Genomic DNA, 13,116 nt, shown 5'->3' with positions numbered 1-13,116 from the left:
CCCCTATGTGTGTTTGTTTCGCTACTCATTTGACCCCTGGATGCCTTTGAGTACTTATCCCTTTTGTGGTACGAAAGTAAAGGAAGCCATGCTTAGTGGTAGATGTCACATCACATATGCTTCAGGTATGTTAGCATCATGGGGTGAACAATCCATTGAGTGCAATAAAAGGTGTTTTGGATACAGCGTATGCCCCAACAGAGGTTGGGCTCACCATAGCACTGAAAAAACCTTTGCCATCCCAAATGGAAAGTTTTGCCAGTCAATGGGTAAGCATGCAAAGTTAAGCTCTGTCATACATTACATTTACACATGGAGTTTGTCCAGTAATTGGACTGCAAACACAAATACTTACAGAGCTAAGGACACCTAGACATAGGCCCCAAGAGAAGAGACAAAAACTAAAGCAGGGGATTGCCCCAAAAGTGGCACAGATATGGTGGGGGTCAATAATATAACAACAGGAATTCCAAAAAGCTGTATAAAGTGAATTTAACCTAATGTTGTAATTCTCATTCATAATAGGTATCAAAGATATCCAAATTTAGTTACCCTGGGACACCAAAATATAATCTAGAAAGGTAAGTGAGATAAAAAAAAACTTGTGTTGGAATAAATTCTGTGTTTTATTGAATAAAAAAAACACAAATTTTACAAAATCATAATTTGAAATTGAAAAAAGGACTTCTACACAATTGGTCAAAATCAAAAAGACTTCTAGTACAATCACGCAAAAAAAATCAGCATGCATTCTCAGAGAATGCATGAACAGAAAATAGACAATAGATGAACAATCTTGATAGAACACATAAATAAACAAATCACACACACACAAATTTAACAAAAAATGAAAAACATGAAAAACAATGAGAATACAAAATAATGAATAAATGTAATTTGATAGGTCTGCCAAGCATGCAAAGTTAAGCTCTGTCATACATTACATTTACACATGGAGTTTGTCCAGTAATTGGACTGCAAACACACAAATACTTACAGAGCTAAGGACACGTAGACATAGGCCCTGAGAGAAGACATCTTTCAATTCCTGCCATCTAGACATCTAGTAGATCATATGATGGAGAGGTTTCTCTGCCATAGATAACAACTTCAAATCATCTACTTCCTTAGATATGGATTGTGGGCATGATTGGCACAGTACACCACCATCTAGCTAGCCATAATAAACATTACCCAACAGGCCTCTGCAGATCTTTTAAAAGTGACTTCCTTGCTAGACATTTTTTAAGGGGTATTTGAAGTTTGGAAAGCACTAATGTTTCCCACTGTAATCAGGTAGCCTAATTTGTCTACACAAGCAACTATTTCTTTTATTCTTTTTAATTCATTTATATGCAGTATGAAAAATTCACTTTTGATCACAAAAGAACATATAATAGATAAGAAATCAGTTTTGAGGGGAAGCAGTGAACTTATTACAATGAGGTGAGTTGGAGAGACATTCTGATCAGGTTGTGGAACAGAGTAAAGGGAACAGTCACCGGGGACAATACATAAGTGGACATAAATAAATAGATTAAGGACAACCAACATTGGACATTTTTAAGTGGAGGTAGGCGGTAAAGTCATCTGTGCTCGGGATGTGACCAGGAAGTGCTAGAATGGAGGCAGGGCAAGTGAGGGACAGAGGCAGGTTAGAGGCAAGGGAAAAAGTTAGCTAGCAGGCAGATGAGAGGTCATTGTAATTGTTTATTTGTACAGCGCTTATACACAAGTGAAGTGCTTCAAAACGCTTCAAGGCGGGAAGGGTGAAAAGGAAAAAACAGGAGTCATTATTAGGCCTCAAAGTTTCTGACTGATTGAACAAAAAATAACTAGCGTACTAGGCCAGACAGCATTTCACCTAGTGCAAGTGCATGAAGTGTAACGGGCTCAGCCAGATTAGGGAGGGGAGGAAAAAGGAGGACAAGACAGAACTTAGTAGCTTCAGGTCATGCAAGTGTACAGACAGAGGTGCAACGGTGGGAGGAGGGGGAAACAAGTGTGCCCAGTCCAGCAGGGCCCTGGGTTAAGTGCAGATATGTTACCTCTCTCATGGAACACATGATGAAGTGCAGTAGAGGTTACCCCTCTCATGGAATGAAAGCTGAAAGTGCAGTAGTGCTGGGCATAGAGCAGAGGCCCGGAGGCAAGTGCAAAGACTGGTGGGGGAGGCTGAGACCTGTGAGGCTCTGGGGGTGCGCCAGGAAACCAGTCAGCAAAACTGAGCAGAGTTAGGGGAGAGATGGAGGAGTGAGAGAAAGAGGAAGATAAAAGGAAGGTCTTGAGGCCTTTTCCAGAACGTAAGGAGTTCCGGCTCAAGGAGGAGATAGGCAGCAGGGAGGCTGTTCCAGAGGGGGGCACCTTCAGAGGATGAAGATCTACCCCCAAATCTCTGCTTGGAAAAATGGCTCACACGTCGAGAGTTGGAGGAGGCTCAGTGGAGGGCTCTAGAAGGAGAGTATTTAGGAAGGGAGCGTTGTAGATAGTGCGGGCCCAGCCCCAGATAGTCTTGTGTATTATACAGAAGGTCTTGAACTTGATTCTAGCAGCGAGGGGAGCCAGTGGAGGGATTTCAGCGCCAGAGAGATGCGGTCCCTGGGATTGAGGCCAAGGATAAGTCTTGCAGTTATATTCTGGATGAGTAGCAGCGGGTGGAGAGTAGAAGTAGGCAGAATTAGAAAGAGGCTGTTGAAGTAGTCCAGCCTAGAGAAAACCAGGGCTCTGGAGAAGGTGCACCTTTGGGGGAAGGTGAGAAAATGTAGAGTACCTCTGAGGAGGTTCAGTTTGTAGTGGGACTTTTTAGAGATGTCTGAGATGTGAGAAGAGAAGGAGAGAGTGGAGGCAAAAATGACTCCAAGGTTTTTTTGCCTCACTAGTAGGTGAGGGCACAGGGCCAAGGGAGGCAGGCCAGTGGGAAATTGGGAATGCGGGGGCAGGGGTCCCAATGAGGATGATCTTTACCTTACTGGCATTGAGGCAGAGACGGTTAGCAGCACTCCAAGACTGAATTGCGGACAGTCAATCGGGAATGAGCGAGGAGGAGGAAGAGGCTGAGGGTAGCCTGAAGGAGAGCTGTGTGTCATTCGCATAACACTGCAAATTAGAGGTGAATGTAGATATCAAGTGGGCCAGAGGTGCGATGTAGACTTTGAAGAACCACAGGGATAGGTTAGATCCCTGGGGGATGCCACAAGTGGAGAGAGTGATAGAGGAGAGAAAGGACTCAAGTTCTACCAGGTAGGTTAAGAGGGCAACTCGGAGGTGAGGAGATAGGCTTTTATTTTTGTTCAGAGGCATAGCCAGGATTGTCTAACAAGTGGGGTCTTAAGCTAATGTAGTTGGGCCCACCGCATGTGACATTACCAACTGTAAATGTCCACACAGCACTGTTGAGTAGGCATTTACAGATTTTGGGTGTGCCTTGCACGGTCAGGCCCTACCCTGTCTACAACTCTGGTTTGGTTTTGAACAAATCCATGTGGACTGTTTCTCGGATCTCCTGGGGAAGAGAATTCCATTCAAGTGGAGCAAGAAGAGAGAATGAGCGGAAGGGAGAGGAAGCACAGGGAGGTCAAGGAACCACAAGGGTAGTTGAGAAGGCAGCAGAGATTACAAGAAGGCTTGTAGAGTTGGATAGTGGAGGATACATACAGCGGTGCCTTACAGTGGATAGATTTGTGAACTGGGCGAAGAAATTTTAATCTGGCCCTGTTATGCATCGTCAGCCATCCAGCCGGGTGATGGTATGAAGAAGTAGGTATGAAGTGAGGGAGTTCAAAGAGAGTTCTGGTAGCGAAGTTAAGGATCTTTTCAAGCGGACAGAAAGCATAGTTGTAGAGACCAATGAGGATGCTGGCACAGTAGTCCAGTTTAGAGAAGACAAGAGTGGTTAAGAGATGCTTGGGGGTGTTGAAAGGAAGGAGGTGCCTGATTTTCATAATATTTAGGAGGTTGAGGTGAGCTGCTGTTCCTGTTTCGGAGATGAAAGTAGAGAAGGTGTGAGAAGGGTGATAGATGATGTTGAGGTTTCTAGCTGAAAAAGAGTATGGGAGAGTGTCAGGTGGGAACGGGATAAGCAGAGGAAGAGATGAGAGAGAGCTTTTGGCAGGCAAGAAGAGCACCTCAGAGCGCAAAGCCATCCAATATTTAATGTCAGCGAGACAGTTGGACATTTTGGTAAAGAAATTAGAGGAGAGTTCAGGAAAAGAGAAGAAGATTTGAGTGTCGTCCACAAAGAGTTTGTACGAGAACCCGAAGGAGGAGATAAGTGCCCCAAAGGAGCAGAGTAAAAAGAGGGGTTGACGCAAGACAGAGCTTTGTGGAACACCAACAGTTAGAGGAATGAGTTGAGAGGTGTTGTTGCTCCAGGAAACAGAGAATTGGAGAGGTGCCAGGTATGATTCAATCCAGACAAAGGCTTGCTTGCGAATCCCAAGAAGAAAGAATATTAAGGAGATCAGAGTGATCGACCGTGTCAAAGGTAGTAGAAAAGTCAAGGAGAATTAGGATAGAGCATAGGTTGCAGTGCTTAGCAGAGGCGATGAAGTTGGACACCTTCATGAGAGCAGTTTCTGTGGAGTGCCAGCAGTGTGTACCTGCTTGTAGAGGTCTTGAAGGTTGTGGATGTTGAAGAAATTGGTAAGACAGTTGAACACAACACTTTCAAGCACTTTAGATTAGTGCAGAAGGACAGACACAGGGTGAAAGGTAGCCGGTAGGTTCGTGTCAGCCTCTTGCTTTATTAGGAGGGAGATGACTGTGGTTGTTTTGAAAACAGAGGGAAAGCAAGTGGAATCGAAGGACAGGTTGAAGAATTCAGGGAGTTTAGAGGCCACGAAAAAAGGCAATAGACTTGACTAGCTGAGAAACAAGAGAGTCTGATAGGGCACAAGAGGGGTTAGCCTTTATCAGAGGGATAGGACTTTGTTAGTAATAGTGTGACTAAAGTGGGCGATAGAGGCAGAGGATGATGGTAGAGTAGGTGCAGTGTAAAATGTAGGAGGAGGGAGTATGAGGAAGGTCTGGATAGAGTCTGTAATTTTGGAAATGTTTGCAGCAAAGTATTCAGCTAGGTCATTAGCTGTGAGAGTGGAGTTGATAGTCCTATACTTAGGACAAGTGAGGAGTGAGATTAGGGTGCCCTGTAGCCAGGGAGAATGGTTAGAGTGTGAGTCAATGAGGGTTGTATAGAATTTACTTTTCAGTCTATTAAGAGTGGACTTGAGAGAGTTCAGGGCAGAGAGATATGGAAGAAGGCAAGTCCTATCAGACACTACATACACACATTTTAGTTTAGTCAGTAAACCATCAGCCTAGGCTATGTAAGGAAGGCAAGGTATCAACAGTGAGACAAACACAAGTGACCAGAGTTCAAGGGTGTTTATTGAACTAATAAAAGGGTTTGAAAAATGTCTAGCCAATCCTAAATCTATAGATGGGAGCACGCTACGACCATCAAATAATAATAACGCAGTCCTAGTAGTGTCTTGTCAAAATAAAAAGGCCTATACTAATAAACTTTCCAGGGTGACTCACACTTCACCCAGCATTCCTCTCAGTCGGGCTCAGATCTCAGACCCCCCTCAGTCAGGCTCAGATCCCTTATAACACAATGTTAAATTAGTCTCCCTCCACGAGAGCTCGGACTAATTCCAATTTCCAATATAACTTTACACAAACTTGCTTTAACCAAAAGCTTTTAGTTGATCACCCTCGGCCGGGCTCAGACCAACTTCTGTCATGAAGTCAGGGGCACAGGCATGCAGGGGTCGCATGAACAGGAGACCTGGGTGGACACTGTCCTGGCGTCTTTGGGGCCAGCCTCATGAACAAAAGTAAAGAACATCCATTTAACACCAAAAAGCTTTTCTTATGGACATAGCACTTCAAGATGCATTCAGGGAGGGCTGCAACCATGCCCCAATGCCTCTACAGAGACCAGGTGAGCGTAACAAAACGCAAAGCCTCTAATACTCTCTGCCTGGGTGTTATGGAAATTTCAGAAACAGATCAGTTAGCCCTCTTACTAGGGGAATTACGGGCTGAAGTACATGCTTGAAGACAGGAAACCAATGCATTACGGAGGGATCTGATTGTAACTCGAGAAAGAACTGATGAATTGGCAAGGCAAATGCTACAAGCACAAGCAGGACAGGTTCCACTGCCTGGAGTGACCAATTCTTCTCATTCTTCCACACAACAACAATAAACACGGGTTCAGGTGGTTCTTCCAGGAGCAGTGCCTCTAGTCCCTCCCGAACACTTCATTGGCGACCCAAACAAGTTCGCTGTATTTATGAACCAATGTCGCCTTCATTTCTTGTGCAGACCAGGAGCCTTTCCTAATGACCAAGCCAAAGTGGCGTTAGTACTCTCGTATTTAGGAGGTAGTGCGGCGGACTGGTTTATACCTTGGGTAAATCAAGATGACCCTTTACTCCAGAACTTTGGGAATTTCCAACATGAGATGGAGAAATTGTTTGCTCGTCATACTCAAGAACAAGCTCTGGACAATGAGTTGTTGTCACTCAAACAAGGGAGTCAAGATCTTGTAACCTATATTGCAACCTTCAATCATCTCATAGCCCAGACCAACTGGCCAGAAGAGAAGAGGACTACACTCTTTTACCGAGGGTTATGTGGAGAACTTAAGGATGTGTTGGCGAAAGTGGTGACTCCCCCTGAGAGGTGTGCGGACTACATAGACCTGACGGTGCAACTCGATCATAGGTTGCAGAATCGAAAAATGGATCGAGCTTGATCAGAGGGATGGTCAGTTAACGTACCACCTTGTGAAATCAGATTAAACCACATGCAAATTGGTGGATTACAAAGTCCCCTTACCAAAGCAGAAAGGGGAAAAAGAAGACAACAGCTTTGCGTATATTGTGGACAAGCAGGTCACTTCCTCCATGACTGCCCGGTAAAACCACCCAAGAAAACGGTTGGGGCAACAGACAAAACTGATGAAGAAGAAGAACAGAACTCAGAAAACGCCAATGCCCGGCAAGTGTATGGGTCTGCTTGTCGAGCATGAAAAATGAATCCGTACAGACCTCACATCTAGTCCTTCCAGTGCTTTAGGTGAATCACAAGCAACCATAAAAAATACATGCCCTGGAGGCATATATTGATTGTGGAGCTGTGGGTAACTACATTGACCAAGATTTGTATCTCCGAATAGGCCTTCCTCTACGACAGAAGCAGAAATCGGAAAACGTCACTGCTGAGTATGGTTGTCAGCTATCATCCGGCCCGGTGAAACAATACACAGAGAAAGTCAAGCTTGTGTGTCAGGACGGGCATCAAGAGGACATTACTTTCAATCTTATCGGTGCTCCTCAGTTTCACATGATATTGGGAATGCCCTGGCTGGAGACCCACAATCCTAGGATCGACTGGCGAAAACAAGTTCTGACATTTCCTCATGATTGTGCCGACACATGTTACAAAAAAGATGACACCAATCTCAAACCGAAGAAAGGAATCGTGTTGGGCCTCATCAGCTCCTTACCACTTGAATACCAAGATTACCAGGATGTCTTCAAAAAAGAGCAAGCCAATGTTCTGCCCCCGCACAGACCCTACAATTGTCAAATAGATCTTGTACCCGGAGCCCAGATCCCTTGCAGCCAAATGTACGCTCTGACAGAACAGGAAAATCAGCATCTTAGAACTTACCTGGATCAGTGCCTGGCTGTAACGCTCACCTGGTTCCCACGGGGGCGCTGGTCTAGTCTGGATTGCTGTGGCTTCTTCTAGCGTGATGCGCAGGACCCAGAACACCGATTGGACAGGACCTCCAAATCGTGCTTGCCTGGACCGTAGGAATATCCTTCTGCAGATGAGAAAGGGGATTAACAGTCTGCAGAATAGTGTGCTAGCTCCCCCCTTTCCTCCTTCCCCTTTCGTTCCTCTCTAACTTCCTCCAAACCCCGGTTTAAGCTCACCTTATGGCTTGGAAGGATGAACTCTCCATCCTGCTTCTGGTGCAGGGGCACGTGTTCGTCCAGTTACTTCACTGGTTTTCAGAATGGCGCTGGCAAAATCCACTTGACTTTCCTGAGCGATGCGCCGTAAGTATGAAAGTTCAAAGTTCAAGTGAGGCCCCCTTTATGTTGTCTTTCTAACCTGTGATCTGTCCTTTATTTCAGGTGCAGCATGAAGGCGATGCGTCGAGGGGTTAAACTGCCGAGGTGAGTAGTGATGAGGGCGATCCCTCTAAATGTCCTTATCATTCCCCAGAAATGTGTCTTGTCCTTTCCCCATAGGGGCCGGGGTATGGTACCTGCCAACGGGGCGGCGCCGACCCGAAATGTGGAAGAAAAGCCGGTAAGTATTATGGCTGTTAATCAGGCTTTCCTTCTGTGTTCCTTCTGCTCACCTTTTGTTTCTTCCTCTCTCCCCTAGGTGCAGAGATGTGGCGTCCGATGCTGACAGCCGCGATGGAGCCGGGAGATGTCTTGAGGACAGGTGAGTGAAGCGTGGCGCTGCAGCGAGCAACGCAATGCTTTTAAATGGAAGTCTTTCTTCAGGGATGCTGGCGAGAAGATTCCGGATGCAGGTAAGAAGTTTAGTCCTTGGTTTTCACCTTTCTCTTTCTCTTCCTTCCTTGCAGGTCTTCCAGGTTCGAGGCGGGCGTGGCTGGAGTCCAGGAGCAGGAGCAGACACGGTGAGCGTTAAGCTGCAGGAAGCAGAACAACGCGAAGCATGAGCTGCTGTCTGGGCGTGGCTTAAATAGCCTCCAAAGAAGTCCCAGGTATGTATCCTTCCCCAACTAGGTATGTATCCTTCCCTGGCCACGCCCGAGTGAAAAAATAGTCCCTATGAAAAAATAGTCCCTTTCAGATCTCAGGGAGGCCTGAAGCGTGCAGCATGGTCTGCATCAGGTAAGTGCACAAAACACCTCCCTTTATGAGCCTGGCGCCTATGGCGCCAGGACTGATGTCCAACATGAGCCTGGCGCCAAAGGCGCCAGGATTGAGTCCAAAGAGCCCCTATAAGGGGCCGCTGGGCTTTTACCCGAGGGCATGATGCCTGCTTCCGGGGGTGCTGGGCCTGGCCTGGTGCTCCGGGGGTAGGCATCATGACACTGGCGAACGGTTTCATTCGCCCGTCCAAGTCATCTGCCTCCTCGCCCTTATTCTTTGTGCCTAAAAAGGAGGGCGACTTAAGAACTTGCATCGAATATAGAGCCATCAATCAAATCACAGTAAAAAATAGATATCCTTTACCACTTATACCAGAGCTCCTGGACCAAGTGAAACATGCTCAAATCTACACAAAACTGGATTTAAGAGGAGCATACCATCTTGTAAGAGTAAAAGAGGGAGATGAGTGGTAAACAGCCTTCTGCACGAAATCCGGCCTCTTTGAATACCAGGTCATGCCCTTTGGGCTATGCAATGCCCCCGCGGTGTTACAATTCTTTATGAATGATGTACTCCGTGAACTACTGGACGTTTGCGCTCTTGTTTACATTGACCATATTCCTATCTACTTAAATTTCATGGAAGAACATGTAGGCCATGTCCGGGCAGTCTTAGAGAAGCTTCAACAACACCAATTGTATGCCAAGTTGGAAAAAGTTTTTGCCATGTAACTGTGGTCGAGTTTCTCGGTTTTATGCTCACAGCACAAGGCGTACATATGGATACACAAAAGGTGGATGAAATCCTCCAATGGCCCTCACCAACATTCACGAATGGGGTGCAAAGCGTGCTCAGATTCGCCAACTTTTACCATCGGTTTATACCTGGGTTTTCACAAATTGTACATCCAATTACCTCCTTGTTAAAGAAAAATCAAAAGTTCCATTGGTCGACAGAAGCTGAAGAAGCCTTCCAGAAGTTGAAACTAGCATTCACTACAGCACCAGTCCTTCGACACCCACGACCAGACCTACCTTACATAGTTGAGACAGATACTTCAAAAATAGCCATGGGAGCAGTATTGTCCCAACAAGACCCTGAAACAGGACAACTACACCCAGTCGCATTCTGGTCCCACAAATTGTCAGCCCTCAAGTTGAACTACGCAATCACAGATAAGGAATTACTGGCGATTAAAGCAGCATTTAAGGCCTGGAGACATTACCTTCTTGGGGCGAGACATACGGTCACTGTCATCACGGACCACCGTAACTTGCAATACTTGAAAACCGCCAAAGCACAATCCTCGTGTCAACTTCGTTGGGCTCTCTTTTTTGCGGAATAAGATTTTATTATCACTTATAGACTTGGAGTATGCAATGGGAAAGCAGACGCTCTATCACGCACAAGTGAAAAAAAGAGGCTTTAACAGAATCCGACCCCGCGCCATAATTCCTGAGGAAAGGATTCAAACCAGATTAGCTGCCACCACGTGTGTGGATGACCAAAGAACCAGTTTGCAATCCAAGATGGATCAATAAACACAACAGGAATGGCTGTTAAAAGGTGACCAGTACACCATCAAAGACAATCTACCGTATTTCCAAGGACGATTATATGTCCAAGACCAAGAACTGCAAAACAAATCATCACAAATTACCACGATTCATGACTGGAAGGACACCAAGGAATAGCCAAAACTCAGGCTAAGGTAAAACAAAACTACTGGTGGCCAACCTGGCGAAAAGACATTGCCCAATTTATTGAAACCTGCAGTGTCTGTGCACAACACAAGTCTCAGAAACAGAACCCTTCTGGCTAACTACATCCCCTAACAGTAGCACCAGCACCTTGGCATACCCTGTTGATGGACTTCATCATGGACCTTCCACCTTGCAATGGATACAACACCATATTAGACGTTGTGGATTTATTCTCCAAAATGGCCCATTTCATCCCTCTGAAGGAAAGGAACTCTAGCTTCTGTGTTCCTAGAGCAAATTGTTCGATTGTATGGATTTCCATCAATATTAGTATCTGATCGCGGAACTCAATTTGTTTCTGCCTTTTGGAGAAAGTGTTGTACGATTGCCAAAATCGATCTCCGGTTGTCCACAAGCCATCACCCTCAAACTGATGGGCAAACTGAACGAACCAACCAAACATTAGAGCAATATCTCAGGTGTATGTTGCAACAGTCCGAGGATTCCTGGAAAAATATACTCTGGATAGCTGAGTATGCATACAACAACTCAGTTCACACAAGCACAGGGCAAACTCCATTCTACACTGTGCACGGAAGACATCCGAGGACATCAGTATTTGATCCACCCGATACCCTGTAAATGGCAGCATAAAACCATCACTCAGTTTCTTTAAGAGGCGACAGAGCATCTGACGAAGGCTAAGGAAAGACAAAAACTCTTTGCTGATCGACATCGGAAGGAAGCTCCCGTCTACCAGATTGGAGAAAAGGTGTGGTTAGCATCCAAATATATTCCCGTGAAGGGGCCAAGAGCTTTCTGCCCAAGGTACCTGGGCCCCTATACTATAAAGTCCATAATCAATACTGTCGCCATGAAATTGGAGTTACCATCTCATATGAAAATTCACCCTGTGGTTCTATCAAAATTGTATTACCTAATTGACTGGAAAGGTTACGGACCTCAAGACTGAACTTGGGAACCCAGTGAACGCGTCCATGCTCCACGTTTAATCAGACAGTTTCATTGCAATAATCCCACCAAACCAGGACCGGGAGGAGGACCACCCTTGAGAGGGGCCTTGAGGGGGGAGTGCTGTCATGGTCATGAAGTCAGGGGCACAGGCATGCAGGGGTTGCATGCCGAGGAGACCTGGGTGGACACTGTCCTGGCGCCTTTGGGGCCAGGCTCATGAACAAAAGTAAACAAGAACATCCATTTAACACCAAAAAGCTTTTATTATGAACATAGCACTTCAGATGCATTAACCATGAACATTCCATCCATTAAGCAGGATGCATTAACCTTGAACATTGCATCCATTAAGCAACCTCAAGTGTATTCTTGGGTGTGGCTGCTAATGGATTGCCTTTGCACGTGCTCACTCTCTAGGAGTGGCAGGGTGTGGCTGGTTTACGGGCCCTATTCGGCGTGCCCACGATCTCAGCTATATAAGCTGTCCCGATCCTCAAGACAGACGCTTCACGCTTTTCTGCACTTACAAGCAGCATAACGTTCACCGTCGCCTAAGGTCAGACTTACCTTTGAAGATCCTGCTTCCTGGACATCCTGCTTCCTGCCAGCATACTTACCAACTGGGGGAAGCTGTTCTTAACCTTTACATCTCTTTGGCAAACCAAGTATTCATCTTTACACTTTCCGGAATGCCGAAATCTTCATCTTGGCACCGCAGCACGACACGCTCCATCGTCGACAGCAGCGCCTGCAAGGAAAAACAGAAGACAAGGTTAGACATTGAAAAACCAGCCAGTTTAAGGTTGCGCTTCGCCATACTATGCGCTTTTCCTTAACCCATCACTTTCCTGCTGTCGAACATTGCGGTAGCATCCATCTTCCAACCGGCCGCATCTCACGTCTCACAGCTGTATTGAGGCCGCATTTCTACCTAATGGAAGAAAACAGAAGAGACATTATTGCGGGCATAAATAGGAGCAACATATAAAGACATTAAACAGAACAAACAGCATCACAAGAGCTCAAGAAAGACTTACCAATCATAAGGAGAACCATAGTCGCAGTTGGACTGGACTTATCCTTATCAGGGATCAGTGAAGGAACTAGATCTCATTCGACACGCCCCTGCCAGAAGTAGCAGGACGGAGAGCATATCTTCTATAATTCACAGGTGAGCTTTATGGGCCGGTGTATGCTCACAGAAACCGTACTTTGGGGTGAAGGGATCGAGAGGTACAACAATCACAGATTGGTGCACTCACACACTGTTTTCTCCACGTACCACCACTCACAGCTTTTCTACTGAGGGAGAGGCCTGAAGGGGGTGAATCGAGTTCAGGGAGGGCTGCAACTGTGCCCCAACACCTCTGCAGAGACAAGGTGAGCGTAACAACTTCATATTCTTTCGAATGTGCACAGGGTTTTGCTTGACCCGTTGCAGGACCACTTTGATTTCACAATTCTTTATCACTCTTAACATTTGCCACCTTTCACCTGGATACCTAACAGAGACTTTGGAAAGAGCACCCACGTGGTGCCGGACCACTCTGTCTACAGTATTGTAT

This window comes from Ambystoma mexicanum, chromosome 7q (genome assembly GCF_040938575.1).
Source record: "Ambystoma mexicanum isolate Mex_15411 chromosome 7q, UKY_AmexF1_1, whole genome shotgun sequence".
In the NCBI taxonomy this organism is placed as follows: domain Eukaryota; kingdom Metazoa; phylum Chordata; class Amphibia; order Caudata; family Ambystomatidae; genus Ambystoma; species Ambystoma mexicanum.
This window is presented reverse-complemented; position numbering follows the sequence as displayed.